Source organism: Pelobates fuscus, chromosome 10, assembly GCF_036172605.1.
Source record: "Pelobates fuscus isolate aPelFus1 chromosome 10, aPelFus1.pri, whole genome shotgun sequence".
Taxonomy (NCBI): domain Eukaryota; kingdom Metazoa; phylum Chordata; class Amphibia; order Anura; family Pelobatidae; genus Pelobates; species Pelobates fuscus.
In genome coordinates, this window is record NC_086326.1 from 26222826 (window position 1) to 26240555 (window position 17730).

At 38.4% G+C, this 17730-nt stretch overlaps 1 protein-coding gene across 2 annotated transcripts in view; it reads right to left on the minus strand.

Annotated features, from left to right (window-relative positions):
• Nucleotides 1-17730, minus strand: part of BLNK (B cell linker) — a 171980-nt gene that overhangs the window by 89910 nt on the left and 64340 nt on the right. The gene's annotated exons all lie outside the window — the stretch shown is intronic.

Below are 17730 nucleotides of genomic sequence, written 5' to 3' on the forward strand. Positions count from 1 at the left end.
TTGTCCATTTAATTATTGGGAGGTATGATATCTGTAAATATATATATATATTACATACACACACAAATTCAATATAACGTTAGGTGTTATCAAGCTGTTCTGTTTTGATTTCTTGTTTTTGCATTCCTTTGAAATATTTCAATAGTGCTCGTTGTACCAACTTATTAAGGATTTAAGACTGAGTAGACCTTACCAAGAGAAGAATCTGCAGCACCAGTATTTGAACAAGATTGGGGCTCGAGTCCTACAGGAACGCGTGGGAATGGCGTTCCTGCACTTTTTTTTACAGCAAGAACACCGTACTCGTTGCTTCTGCAGGCACTCAGGGGACGGCCACCCCTAACTGCCACCCCCAAATGCCCCCCGTGTTCTCCCTGTCATGGGGGAGGGTCCAATAGGTGGCTTGGTGGCCACCTGATGTACCCCCCAGGTGGGCACCTGTCTCCCTGTGAGATGCGGCGATGGAACTGTGTTTTCCCAGCTCTGCTCCCTCGTGCGCCATTTGCTGATGCCGGCAGCCGGAATATGACGTCATATTCCGGCTCCCAGCATCAGTAGACAGCCCACGCGGCGAGAGGGTGCAGAGCAGAGATAACACAGCTCCCTCGCTGCGTCTGACAGTAAGATAGGTGCCCGCCGCACTGAAGCCCCACTGGACCCCAGGGACAGGTCCATGCCAGCTCTCCAGGTAGGGAGGCTGGGTGGAGATTTGTAAATGTAAAAAATATGAATAATTTGTGTGTATGTGTCCGTGTATGTGTGTGTCTGTGAATGTATATGTGTGTTTGTGTGTGTCTGTGAGTGTGTGTGTGTCTGTGAGTGTGTGTCTGTGTGTGTGTGTGTGTGTGTCTGTGAGTGTGTGTCTGAGTATGTGTGTGTGTCTGTGAGTGTGTGTCTGAGTATGTGTGTGTGTCTGTGAGTGTGTGTGTCTGACTCTGTGTGTGTGTCTGTGAGTATGTGTCTGAGTATGTGTGTGTGTCTGAGTATGTGTGTCTGTGAGTGTATGTGTGTGTGTGTCTTTGAGTGTGTGTGAGTCTGTGTGTATCTCTGTGTGTGTGTATGAGTGTATGTGTGAGTGTATGTGTGTGTCTGTGAGTGTATGTGTGTGTCAGAGTGTGTGTGTGTGCATGCGTTTATATATGCATACGAGTGTATATTATTTTGGGTGAGTTCCCACACTTTATTCCCCAGGACTTGATCCCTGAACCCAAGATCTACTTTAGCTGAGTATTTCAACGAGCCATCTCACTAGCTACAGGCAGATATCTCTATTGTGTACCAGGCATGTATCCAGACTTCAATTCTTAAAACAGTATCAATTCTGTTAAATTCTGAATTTATAAATCCATGAAACATTATTTACAAAGTTAACAAAGTCTGTAGCTCGACAAAGTCATTTTCTGCTCTCTCTTGGGTCATGCTTCACTATTACCATAAACTGAACAGCACAACGATTGTGTACATCCTTTCAAATCCCAGGGGCAATGTCAAACTTTTTCGTTGGGGAGGTGAAACCATTGATGCAAAAACTTTAAGTAAGTTATATTCCTTGTGCTGAATTATATCAAGAAAGCAGAGGTGTAAAATAATTAGTGATTTGCGGAAATTACTTCATTTCTGTTCATCTCGTTGGCAAGTGATTAGTTTAAGCATATATTATCCTTTCTCCATTTACATGACAGTCATGTAAATCAAGAAATATTTTCTTTTGTGGTTTCTGAACTTAAACACTGCTCACAGTAAGGGAAACTGTAATTTTTGTTGAGATATAACCAAAACGTCAGCTCTCTAATTTCCAGTTTCATTGAAATAATTTGAATTCACGAAGATATGTATGCATACCTATTTAGGCGGGACAGTCCCTATTTTGGGCCCAAATCCCTTTGTCTTTTCTATCCTGATGTTCCTCTTTTGTAGTAGCTCCAAATTGTTGGTGTGTCTGAGTCTATAACAGTGCTCCACAGCATTAACACTCACAGTAATGTGTCTTTAAGGGTCCAAGCTCCGTTAAAAATGTCTGCTTTTAAAGATGGTCCTGGAGCAAGCAATCTCTTGGCATTTCAGCTTAAAATGTGCCAGGGTCTACATGTACCGCCTGGCACATGTTACATAGTCAGCCGATCTCGGTTCCAGATGCCTAATGGGTGTTCTGTGCAAAAATGATGTCCGAAGTCATGACGCAGTGCGGACTGGCAATGTTTAGCTCCTTCCCTTACAGCCAGAGATTGAACGCTCCTCTGTGAGAAGAGGCTGATTGGTAGATTGCAGTATGCGTCTGAGGTCCAACCATGCTTCTGTAAAATAAGTATTTGATTGGGTCTCAGAGAGGTGAGCTGTGACGCGGTGTGACAACAGAGAAGGCAGCAAAGAAATTGGCCTGGTGCTGGATTCAAGGTAAGTTACTTTTATTTTACAGGTTTTAACACAAAAAAATGAAAGAGGAAAACCTAATGACAAGTGCTCAATAAAGAATTATAAACACAACTGAGCATATAAGGAAAAAGGGTCGGAGTAGCCCTTTAAACTTAAAGAAATGTGTTTAGAAATATTTCTGTGTTAATAAGATACATTGTTCTTCTTTTAAATCACATTTTAGTTGCATAAATTGATATTATTAATTTATCAAAAATTTCTCAGAACAGCTCCGCCCATGGCCACACTCCCATTGCAATAAAGTGTCCCTCTTTGTCCAATTGAAATGTTGGGGGTTAGATGTATGTAATTTAATGTACACTATTTACGATATATAAATAAATACTTTAACAGGGATTTTTCTATAGTGTTTATCGTTACTTATGATAAACATATATTACTTCTATTGTTTACAATTTATTATGTAAGAGTATAATATCTGCTCCATTGTACTGGTTATGTTACGTAGAGTTTCTGGGTGCTGATTTTGTGTCAAACCCTTTAATAGCTGTTTGTGTTAAAATGTTAGCTCTATTTTTCTTCTCCTCCTCAGCCACAATGATACTGAGAAATTTACACTTCCTCAGTACTGCGTATCATGGCCAATTTCATCCGACTTGGGAGGCATTAATTGACAGAGTGAGCCAGTGGTGGGTTAGCCCAGTGATCTTAACCTATCCACCACTTTTAGGTCCTCATGGTGAACTAACAGCTCCTGATCAGCATGGATACTCAAGAACCAGTATATCTGCCGTTCCATTACTGCCATGTGCACCCGACATTCATGAGCGCATTTGTTTAAAGAAAATTATGTTGATCATGTCACTGTCATTTTAAGGCACCTGGAAGATTACCTGCCCGATTCAGTCACTCCCTGTGCATTATTAGTTTTACTAATTGTTTTTTAATTACTGGTATAATTAATTACTGTATAAATAAAACATTGCTCATGGTACTGCCCATTGCTACATACTAAGTTAAAGGAACATAATAGGTTCTGGAGCACAAACATGTATTCCTGGCCCTATAGTGCTAAAACATAAACATTAACAGCTCACAAAAACATACCGTTTTAAATTGTACACGGCTACTTAATATCACCTGTGATAGCATATAAATATAGGGATTTAGTCACAACTTATGGCCATACCATGTTTAAACCAACTGCTGCATAGTACCCCAGTATCTGTGAGCTGGGTACTACACAAATCATAACTAACTGCTTAAATGGCTTCCAATGTTTGCTATCCTGTGGGCAGTTCCATAGGGGCACCTGGAGTGGAAGGCTTGTGGTCCACACGCAGATATATTTTGACGTTCTTATGGCCTTTCTCAGAAGCTGCATTCCTAAAAAGCTAGGTTAATATCCTGGTTATTGGGAATTTTTAAAGACTATTTCTATGTATCTAGGATTGTCACACCTGTTGTATGTGTCAACATAAGAAATCCAATTTCTTAGTATTTCAGACTCTGGTAAATGATCATTACGGTTAGAGACTAAAATTCCTGCTCTCATTATTGAGTCAATGCCGGCTGCTTACTGGATGGGTTTTAGAAAACAGCAGATGCTAGTCTTTACTTTTGGTAGCATAATTACCATGTGTAATGTCTGCTTGTTATTCAAATAACATGCCCCGGCTAAAACAAAACTTTGATCATGCAAACTCTTTATGAAAACTATTTGAGGTCTCTCAGAGCTAAACCTCTAGAGAATTGGCTTGCAGAACTAACTAATATATTTGAGGAATACTAACTATCATGCATTAAATGATTACGGTAAATGTAAGATAGGTTTGTAGCCATATATGTGTGTGTGTGTGTGTGTGTCAGAGGGGAGAGAGTACGTTTGGTGCAGGTTCTTGGTGGTGAAGGTCTTCTGTCCATTTTTCAACATAATGAACATTTTTCATTGTTCATTATCCCTTGTGACATACTCCTTTAAAAACCTCAAATACCTTTAAAAGTAAATGAATACATATATATAAAAAATATTATATATATATATATATATATATATTATAGGTACAATTGATATAGGTTAGCACTCACGGTCTTGTAATTAAAAGTTTCTTCCTTTATTGAAAAATCATAAAATGTGGAGATCGACATTTCAGTCCCGGTCTGGGACTTTCCTCAGTATCATGGACTATGATCCTGAGGAAAGTCCCGGACCGGGACTGAAACGTCCCTGGGAGTCCCCCCAACTGCGATCGCCGGCGTGGGATCACCGGCGACCGGGTAAGTAAAAAAAACCCGGAGGGCGTACTATTACGCCCTGCGGCATTTAGAGCCGCTTAGAATAGGGCGTAATAGTACGGTTTTATGGGGTTAAAGATAAAGATAGATCTACTGTTAAAACGTCCTTTATTGCACATCATGTTTAATTTTGAATATCTTATCTCCTGCACTGCAAACAGCTTGCTAGACCATGCAGGAGTCTAGTGTGCTATTAAAGTACGATAATTTTATAGTAAGATAAAAACGTCCAATGACCAGAAACCTTCAAACTATTCAGAAAAATCAAAGACATCTTATATATTTTGACATATCTAGATTTACCGGCCACCTATTCTGTTTTTCTTTTTCCTTTTCCATCTACAAATTTGCAATAGCTTACTGTTAAATGTTGGTGCTGTCTACACCTGAGACCTCTCTTTCATGTTTCCCCTCGTGCAGCTTACTGTATGTGTGCAGGGCTTAGAGGAGGAAACAACAATATCCCAATCCCTTGTATTCCTCCACTTGGCACTGTCCTTATCACTCAAAGGTATGGTGCTTTGCATTGCGGCTGACAAATATGGCTGCTAAGACTACATATTTAGGGTGTCCAGCAATGAATCATCAAACCCACCTCTTATTATTCCCAGAGAGGAAAGATTGTAACATTTATGTACAAGGAGTTAAAGGTATGTCACGAAAACAAATGTCACGATAATGTGTAGTTTTTGTATTAGAATATCGCAGAGCTTCATGTAAAGCTGATAATTTGCAGAGTTTATGAATGTATCACAGAGCTCTCCTGCAGTAAAATTCACAAATAAATAATGTGTTTATTGTTCATTGATCAACAACAACATAATCCTGCATTGCCCCCTTGAGGCTGACTTCTAAATAAGCCACAGAAACAATCTTACTTACCAGTCAGTGCTCACCTATCTGCTCATATGTTTCCTGTGAGCGTTAAGGTATTTCTGCTTTTCCTGGTAAGCTTTGTCAAGCAGACTTTGCACCTTTTATCAACACGTTTTTAATCATTAATGAGTAATATTTAAATCCTTTAATAGCTTATAGAATGCTTGATTATATTCTTTATCTGCCTGCCTGGAGAATATAGTCAAGGCAGGTTTCCCAGGGTTTCCTATTCATCAATATTGGGGGTTGGCGATGGTGATCTGAGAGCCATGCTTTGTATTCCACATTTGTGGTTTTATTTTTATTTTTTATTTATTTTTTACAAATTTTTAAAGATGCAGCTGCAACCATAGAAAACATGTGTAATCTGAACTCTAGTAGATGCATTTCTGTAGTGTAGGTAGGGAATGGAATGTTATAATATCGATACCCAGACTGTTGGATTATTTATTATAATCCGTAAAATCTTTACGACGACTCTGCATAATGTGGTCGGTCGGTCGGTCGGTCAGCCAGTTAACCTCTCTCAGGGTTGTTTACTGAAGTGTAAATTGTCAAGATTTTAAAATGAATTTTCAATTTTAGGCTGACCACTCAAACAGAAAACAGATCTGATTTGAAGATGTTTGTAGACATAACCCTTGCAACTGCGTAAAATGTCAATGCATTACAACGAACCAGAATTTACCATAAAACAGCTATTGAAGTCTTTCAATTCTTGGATTTCAAGGTAAGAATAATAACAAACGAGCCAGCTCTGTAGAGAACTTCCACTTCCTCGTCTTTAAATAGTATTTCTGAGATAATAATACAGTATTTTACTGAAAGGGTATTTGTCTAAAATATTGAAGTGGAAGAAAATGCTAAGAAACTTCTCCACTGCCAAATGACTGAAATTGGAGATTTTAGGAAGAAAAAGCAGCATAGCTCAATAGTGATAATAAATAATTGAGTTCTTTCCTCTGATAATGGGTATTGAGGACAGTACTGGAACTAAATATAACCGAGGCTCTTAGAATCCAAATTCTTTATTTTGCTCAGAATTTTCTGATCTGCATATCTAATCTGAGATTTGTGAAAATATTTTAAAAAATAACAGACCTTTTTTTTTCTTTAAATTTACTAAATGTATTCTGCCACAAGGTAGAGCTATAGTCATTTGAAAAAAAAAATATCTGTTATGGTTTATTTTCTGTTAATTTTCATAAACCTGACTTACCAACATTCGTATTTTTTTAAATGAAAACAAAAATATTTTCCCTTATGTCTGAGGACCCACAGAATTCAAATCACCAAAAAATGTCTAACACAAATATTACAGACTGTAGAGAGACCAATTAGGAGAGAATTACAGTAATCAATGCAAAAAAAAATGACAAGGGTATGAGCAAGCTTTTTCTTGAATCTTGTGTAAGGAAGGGGTGAATAAGGGCTATGTTTATTAGGTGGAATTAGCAGATTTTATCAGCAGACTGGATGCATGGTGTAAAAGTAAGGCTAGAATCAAAGATATCAACAAGACAGTGAGCTTGCAAGGCTGATATGCTTAACATCAAATCGCAGGGAAAGTAAAAGAGGAGTTATTAGCACTATGAGGAGGATAAGAAGCCCAGTTTTAGAGAGATTTAGTTTTAGAAAGAAGGACATCCAATCAGATATGGTAGAGAGCCAACCGGTTACACATTCTAGAACACTGGGGGAGAGATCAGGGGAGGAGAGATATTTTGTGTGTCATCGGCGTACAGGTGATAGCAGTATCCACAGGAATTATTCAAAACAAAAGGGGGCCAGAACAGAGCCTTGGGAAACTCTGACCGAGACAGGACAAGGGAGGAGGTGTCCTTAAAAAAGGAGACACTGAATGAATGTTGGGAGAGATAGGATGAGACCCATGAGAGGACAGTGTCACAGAGACTGAAGGATTGAAGAGCTTGCAGAAGGAGAGCATGATCCACACTGTCAAAGGCAGCAGAGAGGTCAAGAAGAATTAGTATTAGTTTACCTGTGATTTTATGTTGGTTACTTTAATCAGGGTGGTTTCAGACAATGAAGAAGAGAGTTGGGATTGAGAAAGCATGACTTGTAAAAACTTGCAAAAAAGTTGTTCTAGAAGTTTTGATGAGAAAAGGAGCAGAGATAAGGAACAGTAGTTAGACGGGGAAGATGGAACAGGAAATTTATTTTTTAGGATAGGTTAGACAGTAGCATGTTTAAGGGGAGCAGGGACAATGCCAGAAGAAAGGGAACAGTTGAAGATATGCAATAAGGATGGCACAAAACAAGGGGAGAGATATCTGCTGAGGGGGGATAGGATGGGATCAAGCGGACAATTAGAGGGGCAAGAGGAAAGGAGAAGCACAGACACCTCCCGGTTAGTAGCTGGGTGTAGGCCTTTTCCCCAGCTAGGGTTGTGCAGGCACAGTATATTGGTAAAGAGTTAAATCATAGATATGTTGATTTATTTTTAGTAAATAGATCTTTTAAAAGTCCAGAGAATGCATCCATCATCTTAAGCTCCTTGATTGGGCATGACAAACACCCAGAATTGCAGTGCTTTACAATTCTAGAAAGGGAAAGAGGTGAATATGAGCTTACACTCTATGAGGATTCGAGGTTTGGCTGATTTGTGTCATTAGATGTCTTTCCCAGGGACACTTTCGGCTGAGTTGGGAGTTGAACCTGGGATTTCCAGTTCTAAGACCATGTTACCACTGCTCTACCCAGCTAACGTGTGTTCTTTGTATGTACCCACGTGTAGATACAAACTTTCGTTTCTTCCTAGATTAGTTTGCCAACATTTTGAACCTGTTAGTTGCCTACAGCCATTATTTTAAGGATGCTATCAAGGTGTGGTAAAATTCCTCTCATGCCCAGATCTACCCTTATCTCAACCAATATCCTATATTTGGCATTATAAACAATAAAACGTACCCTATGCAATATGTTTCCAGTCAGTCACCTATATATATATGTCATATGCCCGCACATGACTTCTTCAATATTGAAATGAAGGACTTAATGTATTGCCCAAGATATTGCAACTTCAAGGTTGATGTTTCACGGGAGGAGATTGACATTTGCTTTAAGAGAGACATCCGATCTGGCAAATATTAATAATTTTTTTTGTTTTATTTCATAATAATAAAATATAGCAGACTTTTTTTTCCCCTTCAAACTGAAGTCTATACTTCTGCCACAAGATAGAGCTATATTCATTTAAAAAAAATGACTGTTGTGTTTTATTTTCTGTTAATTTTCATAAACCTGACTTACCTACGTTCTTTTTTTTTTTCGTAAATAAAACAAAATGAGACAAAATAAAATAAAATCTCTGTGATGTCTGAGGACCCATGGAATTTATATTACCAAAATAAAAATGTAAAGAATAAAAAAGGTGTTTAGATGTTTTAGGGCACATTAGAACCACAATATGCACAATTTGGGTAATGGACAAACTAGCGGTTTCTACACTACAATACATTTATTTAATGTATTTGATGAGATAGCATATCTGATAATGTTAGCTGTGAAACCTGTTATTTAGAATTCTCACACACAACTGTCAAATCGCAGGAGGCACCCCAAACTTTCTCTCATCCAACAACAAGATAAAAAAGATAATTCAGAACCATTATTTTAATAATAACAATATAAACGTGTTCTACTAGGGTGGCTGTACTTCGATGTTATCTCTTTACCAAGTATATTCAGAGGTATACTCTTTGTGGCATGGTTATTATCTAGGTAGGAAGTCTACTCCGCAAAAAAATTAAACCTAAAGCTGTATGTTTTTTTTTTTAATGGAACTTTTTAATTGATAAACATGCTACTAGCAAGCTTTTACACAGCCATTGGAGCGATATCTGACTGCCCCTTCAGGGAAATTAGATAAATCATACGCCATATGTTTGGACCGTTAATGAAATAACTCACATATTGAGAGATTGCAAAACATTAACTAAACTAACGCTCTCAATCACTCTCCCTATCGGTCTATATATCTGTCTGATATTATTACAGAATCACTCCAAGCACAATAACCACTACAGTGCATTGTAGTAGTTATAGGGGCCGGAGTTCCCTGGCACCCTCCCTCCCCATTATAAGTCGCCAAAATGTTTTAGACTGATTTTACTTCTTTCTTCGGTACACTGGGTTCCTCCCCCTCTCCCCATCGGGTGGGCCCTAAGTAGGAAGTCAAACCGCTCTAAAACTCCTTTAGAATGTAACCTTACATGACAGTTCTGGATCATTGTAAGGAGTGTAACATGGCTTGAGGTGGAGGGTGATAGGTCACTCCTAGCACCATAACCACTGCATAGTGCTGCAGTGGTTATGGTTCTTGCAGTGCTCCTTTAAGTCATTAATAAACATTGACACTTAATGTCTCCCGAACCAGTGTATTCCTGGTGCCCCAAACCCATCTTAATTATTGTTACTATTGTTAATTTTCTTATAAAGATCAACTATGATTCAGTGTTACATTTGTGACAGACACGTGCAAAGAAGTTCCATATAGAATAAGGTTCTAGATTTAATATAGAGGTAAAAAGTTATGGGGGTTTAGTGATCAATTCTACATTATTCATTACACAGAGAATTGTGGAAAACTGACAAAGACTGAGGAAAGAATTGAAAATGTTTAGCTTTTCATGATTTTCTAGTTTAGCTAATAAATCATTCAGTTTCACATAGCAGAAACATTGTCTTTGTAACATGACCTATGGTCCACATGTGGCATCTCAGTGGTGTTGAGCTTGTCAAAGGGGCACTATAGTCACCAAAAATCTTTAGCTTAATGAAGTGGTTTTAATTTATAGATCAGGCCCTGGCAGTCTCACTGCTCAATTCTCTGCCATTTGGTAGTAAAATCACTTTGTTTATGCAGTCCTAGTCACACCTTCCTGCATGTGACTTACACAGCCATCCTAAACACTTCCTGTAAAGAGTCATCTAATGTTTAAGCTTCCTTCATTGCACAGTCTGTTTAATTTAGAATTTCTCATCTCTCGCTCTGTAAATAGCTTGCTAGACACTACAGGAGCCTCCTGTCAGTGATTAAAGTTCAGTTTACAGAGCAGGAGATAAAAACTTATAAAGCAAGTTAATATCTGATTGAAAACATAGCATGCATTCTTTCATGCATGCTGTGTCAGTCACAGCCAGGGCTGCATAAATAGAAACAAAAGTGATTTAACTCCTAAATGGCAGAGAATTGAGCAGTGACACTGCAGGGACATGATATATACACTTAAACTGCTTAATTAAGCTAAAGTTGTTTTAGTGCCTATAGTGTCCATTTAAAGGGCATCTGTGAGATAGCTACATAGATTACAATAGAATAGGGAATCCTACATCTGCACTTTGATACATTTATAATGGGTTTGTTCATTTAATAATTGTGCTATGTCTTAAAATGCAAGTGCAATAGCTCAGTAGTGAGTGTACCAATTGTTCTGTCTCAGAGTTGCAGGTTCACTTGTTCACAAAATCAACTCAGTCTTTCATCCTCCTTCAGAAAAGTAATTAATAGCATTTAGACCCCAGGATACTTTGATATTATAATTATAAGCAACCTTCCTGTATAATTGCTATAACACTACATAATTGCTACAATTGTAGCAGATTTTGCTTTTAATCACCATTTATCTGCAGTGCCAATGGTTAACAGTCGTTATACATAGTTTTGTATCTTGAGTGTCGTGAGCAGATGCCAATGAGTGATACGAGCTCTTTTCTAGTTCTGAGTCCATGGAACACATGGGTTGGACTTCTAGATGACGTTCCAAAGTAACTGGAATTACCATCATAAATGCAGTATGAGGAATACTGAGCTTGTAACTTATTAATGTACAGCATCGTTTGTGGTATTTATAGATGTGTCTTTAGTATGTAAGATGAGACACCAAGACGCAGAACATCCATAAGGGCACAAAGTGTCTCCATCATACACTTTGTATGTCAAGCAAAAAATCAAATCAAATAAATAAATTCAGCAGTCGATAATTTTCAAGCACTAAACCTCTAAAACCATAAGCTGAGCCTGAGTACATCTTAAGAGGTACATAAATATATGCATATATCAACTACGGTGAGTCATTTTATCAAAGAAAAGGAGAATTATTTTGCAGTAGAAATGCAATTACTGATTTACATCTGATATATCTAAATGGAATATACATTCTTTTAACAACAGTAAATCTGTATAGATCCGTTCATTCTAAAGGACCAGGATATTCTATTCTGGTATAAGTTCTTTAAGGATCATATTTTTCTTATGACATGATGTCATGAAATGTCATTGATGGCTACTGGCAGTGGCAGAACTACCGTGGTCGCAAGGCTGCGACCCCTGTGACCAAGCCGTCCCTCCAGGAACCCGGCTGCGCTGTGACCCCTGCTTATTCATCTTCTCTGACTGTCTGTGCTAGGAGGGATACATGATTTCAGGAGCAAACAGGAAGCGAGGCTCTGGTGTGCAGTGAGTGTGAGAGATGTCTGGGTCCTCCCTGTGTGTGACGGGCTTCAGGTGTCTGCTGGTAAATTGTGAGCAGTGTCGGAGTGCCCCTGACTGCCTGGTGACAGCTCTCTAAGAGCCGGCTGTTGCTCTGTTGTGAGTGTTATACAGGTGCGGGGAGCCGCTGCCCACGGTGAGTGTGAGTGCCATTCCGGCCTCTGAGTGGGCGTCATAAGTATAGACTGCAACCTGTTCTGCAGGAACCTGTTCATCCTGAGGATTGGCAGTGGCATATATACAGGCAAACAGGGGCAGGAGTGGTGGGCAGTCATCACAAAAAGATATACAGGGGCAGGAGTGGTGGGCAGTCATAGTTACATAGTTACATAGTTACATAGCTGAAAAGAGACTTGCGTCCATCAAGTTCAGCCTTCCTCACATATGTTTTTGCTGTTGATCCAAAAGAAGGCAAAAAAAAAACCAGTTTGAAGCACTTCCAATTTTGCAACAAGCTAGGAAAAAAAATCCTTCTTGACCCCAGAATGGCAGTCAGATTTATCCTTGGATCAAGCAGTTATTACCCTACATTGAATAAAGATATACAGGGGCAGGAGTGGTGGGCAGGGTAGTGTGTGACAGAGAGCCATATGACAGGGGCAATCATAGAGTGACACAGAGGGCACAGCAATGAAAGAAAAGGGCAGGGACACATAGGAGGGCACAGGGGAGGCCTGATTAGATCAGAGTGTGCCAGGAACAGGGATTCTTGGATCTGGGTTGTGAAACTGTCTGACAAAAAACAGGGAATTGCAGCCTTTGACCGTAACAAGGCATAGTCTCTACGCATGTGTGTCTGTGTTTGTGTGTTTCAGTGTATGTATCTGTGCGTGTTTCTGTATATCTGCGCATGTGTGTCTGTGTATCCGTGCATGTGTGTCAGTGTTTGTCTGTGTCAGTGTATGTATCTGTGCATGTGTGTTAGTGCGTGTCAGTGTATGTATTTGCATGTGTGTCAGTGTGTGTGTGTAAATGTATCTTCATATGTGTTAGTGTTTGTGTGTGTCAGTGTATGTCTTTGCATGTGTGTCTGTGTGTGTGTGTCAGTGTATGCATCTGTGCACGTGTGTCAGTGTTTGTGTGTATCAGTGAATGTATGTATCGGTACATGCAGATCTGTGTGTGTGAATTTCTGCATGTATGTCAGTATTTGTCAGTGTTACTGTGGATGTCTTTCAATCTGTGTGTGTATGTCTTTTGTAGTATATTGATGTGTATATATGTCTGTCGGCATCTGTGTGGGCCTGATTTAATTGCCAACACAACATACAAACATCGGCATTATATACAAACAAACATTCACACAAATATACTCCATACAAAATCATGTCTGCGGTCAACCTGCAGGGATGGGTACAGAATAGTAGATCAACAGCTGTCAAAGCGTCAGGATTTGTACAGCAGCTAAGGATCTACCTATTGTCTACCTCTGCTCTAGAGAGAAGAGGGGGCCCTTAACAGATTCTTGCAAAGGGGCCCTTAGGTTTCTAGTTACGCCTCTGGCTACAGGGTTAAGCAGGTGTGGAAAATTTAGCCTCTTTTTATTCTGAACCATATCTCTGCTGTCTGGGGGGCAGAATAAAAAAGAAAAAACACCTTTCTTTCCATATGTTATATTTTGCGACAACATCCTTGTTTGCAGATTAATGGAAAATTAAATAGATCTCACTATGCTGAGGTTGAAATAGTTAAATTCTGAGCAGTTTTACTTTAATATCAAAAATATCAAATGCACAAAAAAAAACCAAAAAAACTATTTAATAAAAACTAATGGTTAAGAGATGTCTTGCAATTTAATCTCGCGACCTCATCTGCATTTCATGTGAAGATGAAGGAGCAGGGTAATTGGTTTAAATTACAGCTCGTAAGGTAAATCATTTTGTATTTAATTTTATAAATGTGCCTCTCTGCGCTGACACTTGTGTTCACGAGTGAGAGTTGTTTGATAGCTGCATGACAACATAATTGTGCTCAAATAAACGCAGAGTGCAAAGTGACAACTCAATTTCGGAACAGGCAAACATTACGCAAGGGTCCTCGCTACATTTACAAGGCGTTTTCTGTGGGGTTACTCACCTTTTATTGAGTACTGACACAGCTGGGACTTACAGTCCCTAAAACAAAGCACTCTGACTCTTCGTTGATCTAGCATGGGTGAAATTTTCAAAGTTCTCTTCTACTCAAAGCTATTCTCGCTAGCTTTAGCACGATAGAAAGGTCTTCACCTCCATAACGTTCCCGATAATGGATCTTCAAGGGCTTAATGAAGCAAAACACTTGATGATAATGTTCCCGAAGCTGTGCTTCAATAAAATGTATACGAGGATGTCAAAAGTGCACCATTTTTGAATAGGCACCAGGACAGAATATTAATAATTAAAAATATAATAATATGAAATGTATATATAATACAATATTTCAGGGCTAAATGTAATGTTATTCGCGAATGTCAATCTTCTTCGACTCCATGAACATTTATTTAAATGTATATATAATAAAGTTACGAGACTAATTTTCTATTGACATTGCTATGATGTTACTTTTCAACTTTTCAAATGTCCCTGTTCATTCTACACAATGAGAGGACCTTCCTTGTGATTGCTCCACCTTTACATTCTCATGGCTCGAACAGGAGATGTGCAGGCATACAGTGTAGGTGTAAAAGGTATTACGAAGGGCATAGAGGTATTAAATACAATTAAAATAATGCAGGCTCTTGTAAATAGAAATAATATATTTCTCTAAAAAAAAATGTAATATTATTTAAGTACTGGGAGTGATATGTTCACAATACTATAGTTTGAAAATGCCTTAACATTTCACTATTACGGATATAAAATAATATACTGTTACTAGATAATTTAATATACTGCTTCACATTCTATTTTAACTGATTATTGCCCACTGAACACACGTATTTAGGTAGACATTTTTCATGCAGGATCAATGAGTGTAAGTATTTATAAAAGATAGAATAGAAACAAGGAGATAAGGTGCCCACTATAGTGGTAAGCAAAACAATAGTATTGGGCCGCAGTCACCAATAGAAGTATTCCCAACCTTGTGATAATAATAGTGCGAATAGATAGAGATATGAAACCGCGCCCTAGAAAGTGTAATATAAAAATGTATACGTACACAAGTATATATGCGATGGTCTAATTACAATCGACCTCAAAGTAAAAAACATAAAAGAGATAATAGTGCAATATCGCAAGTGTAATGAACGAATTTATGAGTGCTTTAGAAAAGGTCTCACTCACATTTCCCAGAACTAACACAGAGCTCAGCTGTTAGTATGCGTGGACGGTACAATCCCCATCTCATGATATATGCTGTAAGGTACGTCTTGGTGATTTCAAGCAGGATACAGGTTATATGTGAAGAGATATAAAGAAACTATAATACATCGTAGCAATGTCAATAGAAAATTAGTCTCGTAACTTTATTACATATACATTTAAATAAAAGTTCATGGAGTCGAAGAAGATTGACATTCGCGAATAACATTACATTTAGACCTGAAATATTGTAGTATAAAAGTCTTCGTTTTGGATCTCATATTCCGTCCAACTCCTTGTTACCATTATATTCCCTGGTGGGGATGATACCACTTATGCCATACTGACTAGTGCAAGTTGTGCTCTAGCAAATGTGAGTATGTTTTTATTATTTTATCTCTTCATTCATTGTGACAGTATAAACTACACTATTGGAGTTTTGTTTATGTCTCTTCACATATAACCTGTATCCTGCTTGAAATCACCAAGACGTACCTTACAGCATATATCCTGAGACGGGGATTGTACCGTCCACGCATACTAACAGCTGAGCTCTGGGTTAGCTCTGGGAAATGTGAGTGAGACCTTTTCTAAAGCACTCATAAATTTGTTTACACTTGCGATATTGCACTATTATCTCTTTTATGTTTTTTTTACTTTGAGGTCGATTGTATTTAGACCATCGCATATATACTTGTGTACATATACATTTTTATATTACACTGTCTAGGGCGTGGTTTCCTATCTCTATCTATTCGCGTTTATAAAAAATAGTTTATTCATGGGTTTGACCTAATCTTCATCCATAGCCCATTGTGTTCCCATTGATTGAACAGACACATAGCATTCATAGAATTCATGAGGCCCATGGAACTGTACATAATATACTATTTACATTAGTGTTATTGTCAAATCCTGGGCAAAAAAGACCCGTAGGAACAATCTAATAAAGTTGTTTTGCTAAGCTATCTTCATTATGAGTATAATTTGTGTTCTATGAGAACACCTTGGATTTTGTAAGATTGACTTTGCCTTTGAAAAAACACCTTATCTATCGTCTATGAGAACAAATTCGATTATATGAGAAGGACCCTTCAAAACAACAAAGATTCTATGAGAATGACCATGACAACCTGCATTCTACTAAGATTCTACAACTTGTTTCACAAACTTTCACTCCTCACTGTTTCACAGTAATGTAACATACCTAGATATTTGATGAGAGCAGACTGCTGTCAGTGTAGTATTTGAATTTGTTCTGATACACAGTTGTTTATTTTGTAGTTTACGTAATTTAGGTACAGTTCCAAAGGTCATTGTAACAGTTTTTTCAGTGTTTAGGAAGAGTTTGTTAACCGCTATCCACCTTTCTACCTCTGTGAATTGGTTTTGGAGCACAGCCTCAAGCTGCAGTAGATTGGGCTTACTAGCGTAGATTACAGTGTCATCTGCATACATGTGTACAGTTGAGGATTTGCAGACGTAAGGCAGATCATTTATAAATAATGTGAATAGCAGGGGGCTGAGTATGGAGCCTTGGGGAACACCACATGTGACTGGAAGAGGGAGGGAGGCGCTATCAGAAATGGCCACATATTGCAATCGGTCTAAAACATATGATCGAAACCAGGTTAGCGGGCAATCACCAATGCCGAAGTTTTTAAGTTTTTGCTAAATAATGCCATGGTCTACGGTGTTCCATGCCAATTTGGATGTCATTGCAAACTTTTAAGAGGGCAGTCGAAGTTGAGTGATTTGGACGAAAGCCTGATTGATCAGGGGGTCAGATAATTTGATCGTTGATAATATTCACATAGTTGCGTGTGGATGCATTTTTCCAAGATTTATGACAATACCGGGAGCAATGATATCGGGCGATAGTATTGTCACCACTTTTATGGATAGGTACAACTTTTGCAGTCTTCCAAAGTTTGGGTATGTATCCTGATACCGGGGATTCATTGATAAGGGTAGTGACAGGTTTTGGCAATTGCTGGCGCACTGAGCTTCAGCAACATTGCTGGGATTTTCATTTTTAAATAATTGAGATGTTTTTAATGACACTAACAGGCACAGGTCTAAAATTTCATTTCTCTATATGAGGATTTTGAAGATTTGTCAGGGACTGATATTTATGTGCAGTCTGAAATTAGTGTCATTTGTTATCTTAGTTACCAGGGTGGTAGCACATCCAACAAAGTAATTATTAAGGCATTTGCTACATCTAGGGGGTGTTGCAATGCCTGGTTGTCCATTTTGACAGTGGAGGGTTGGGAGTGGATTGTGGGGGTTTGTATGCTAGTTATGATTTCCCAGAGGTTTCTTGTATTTGATAGGTTGTTGTTCAAATATCCTCATAAAAAGCAATAACTAACTATAGTTAACAATAGC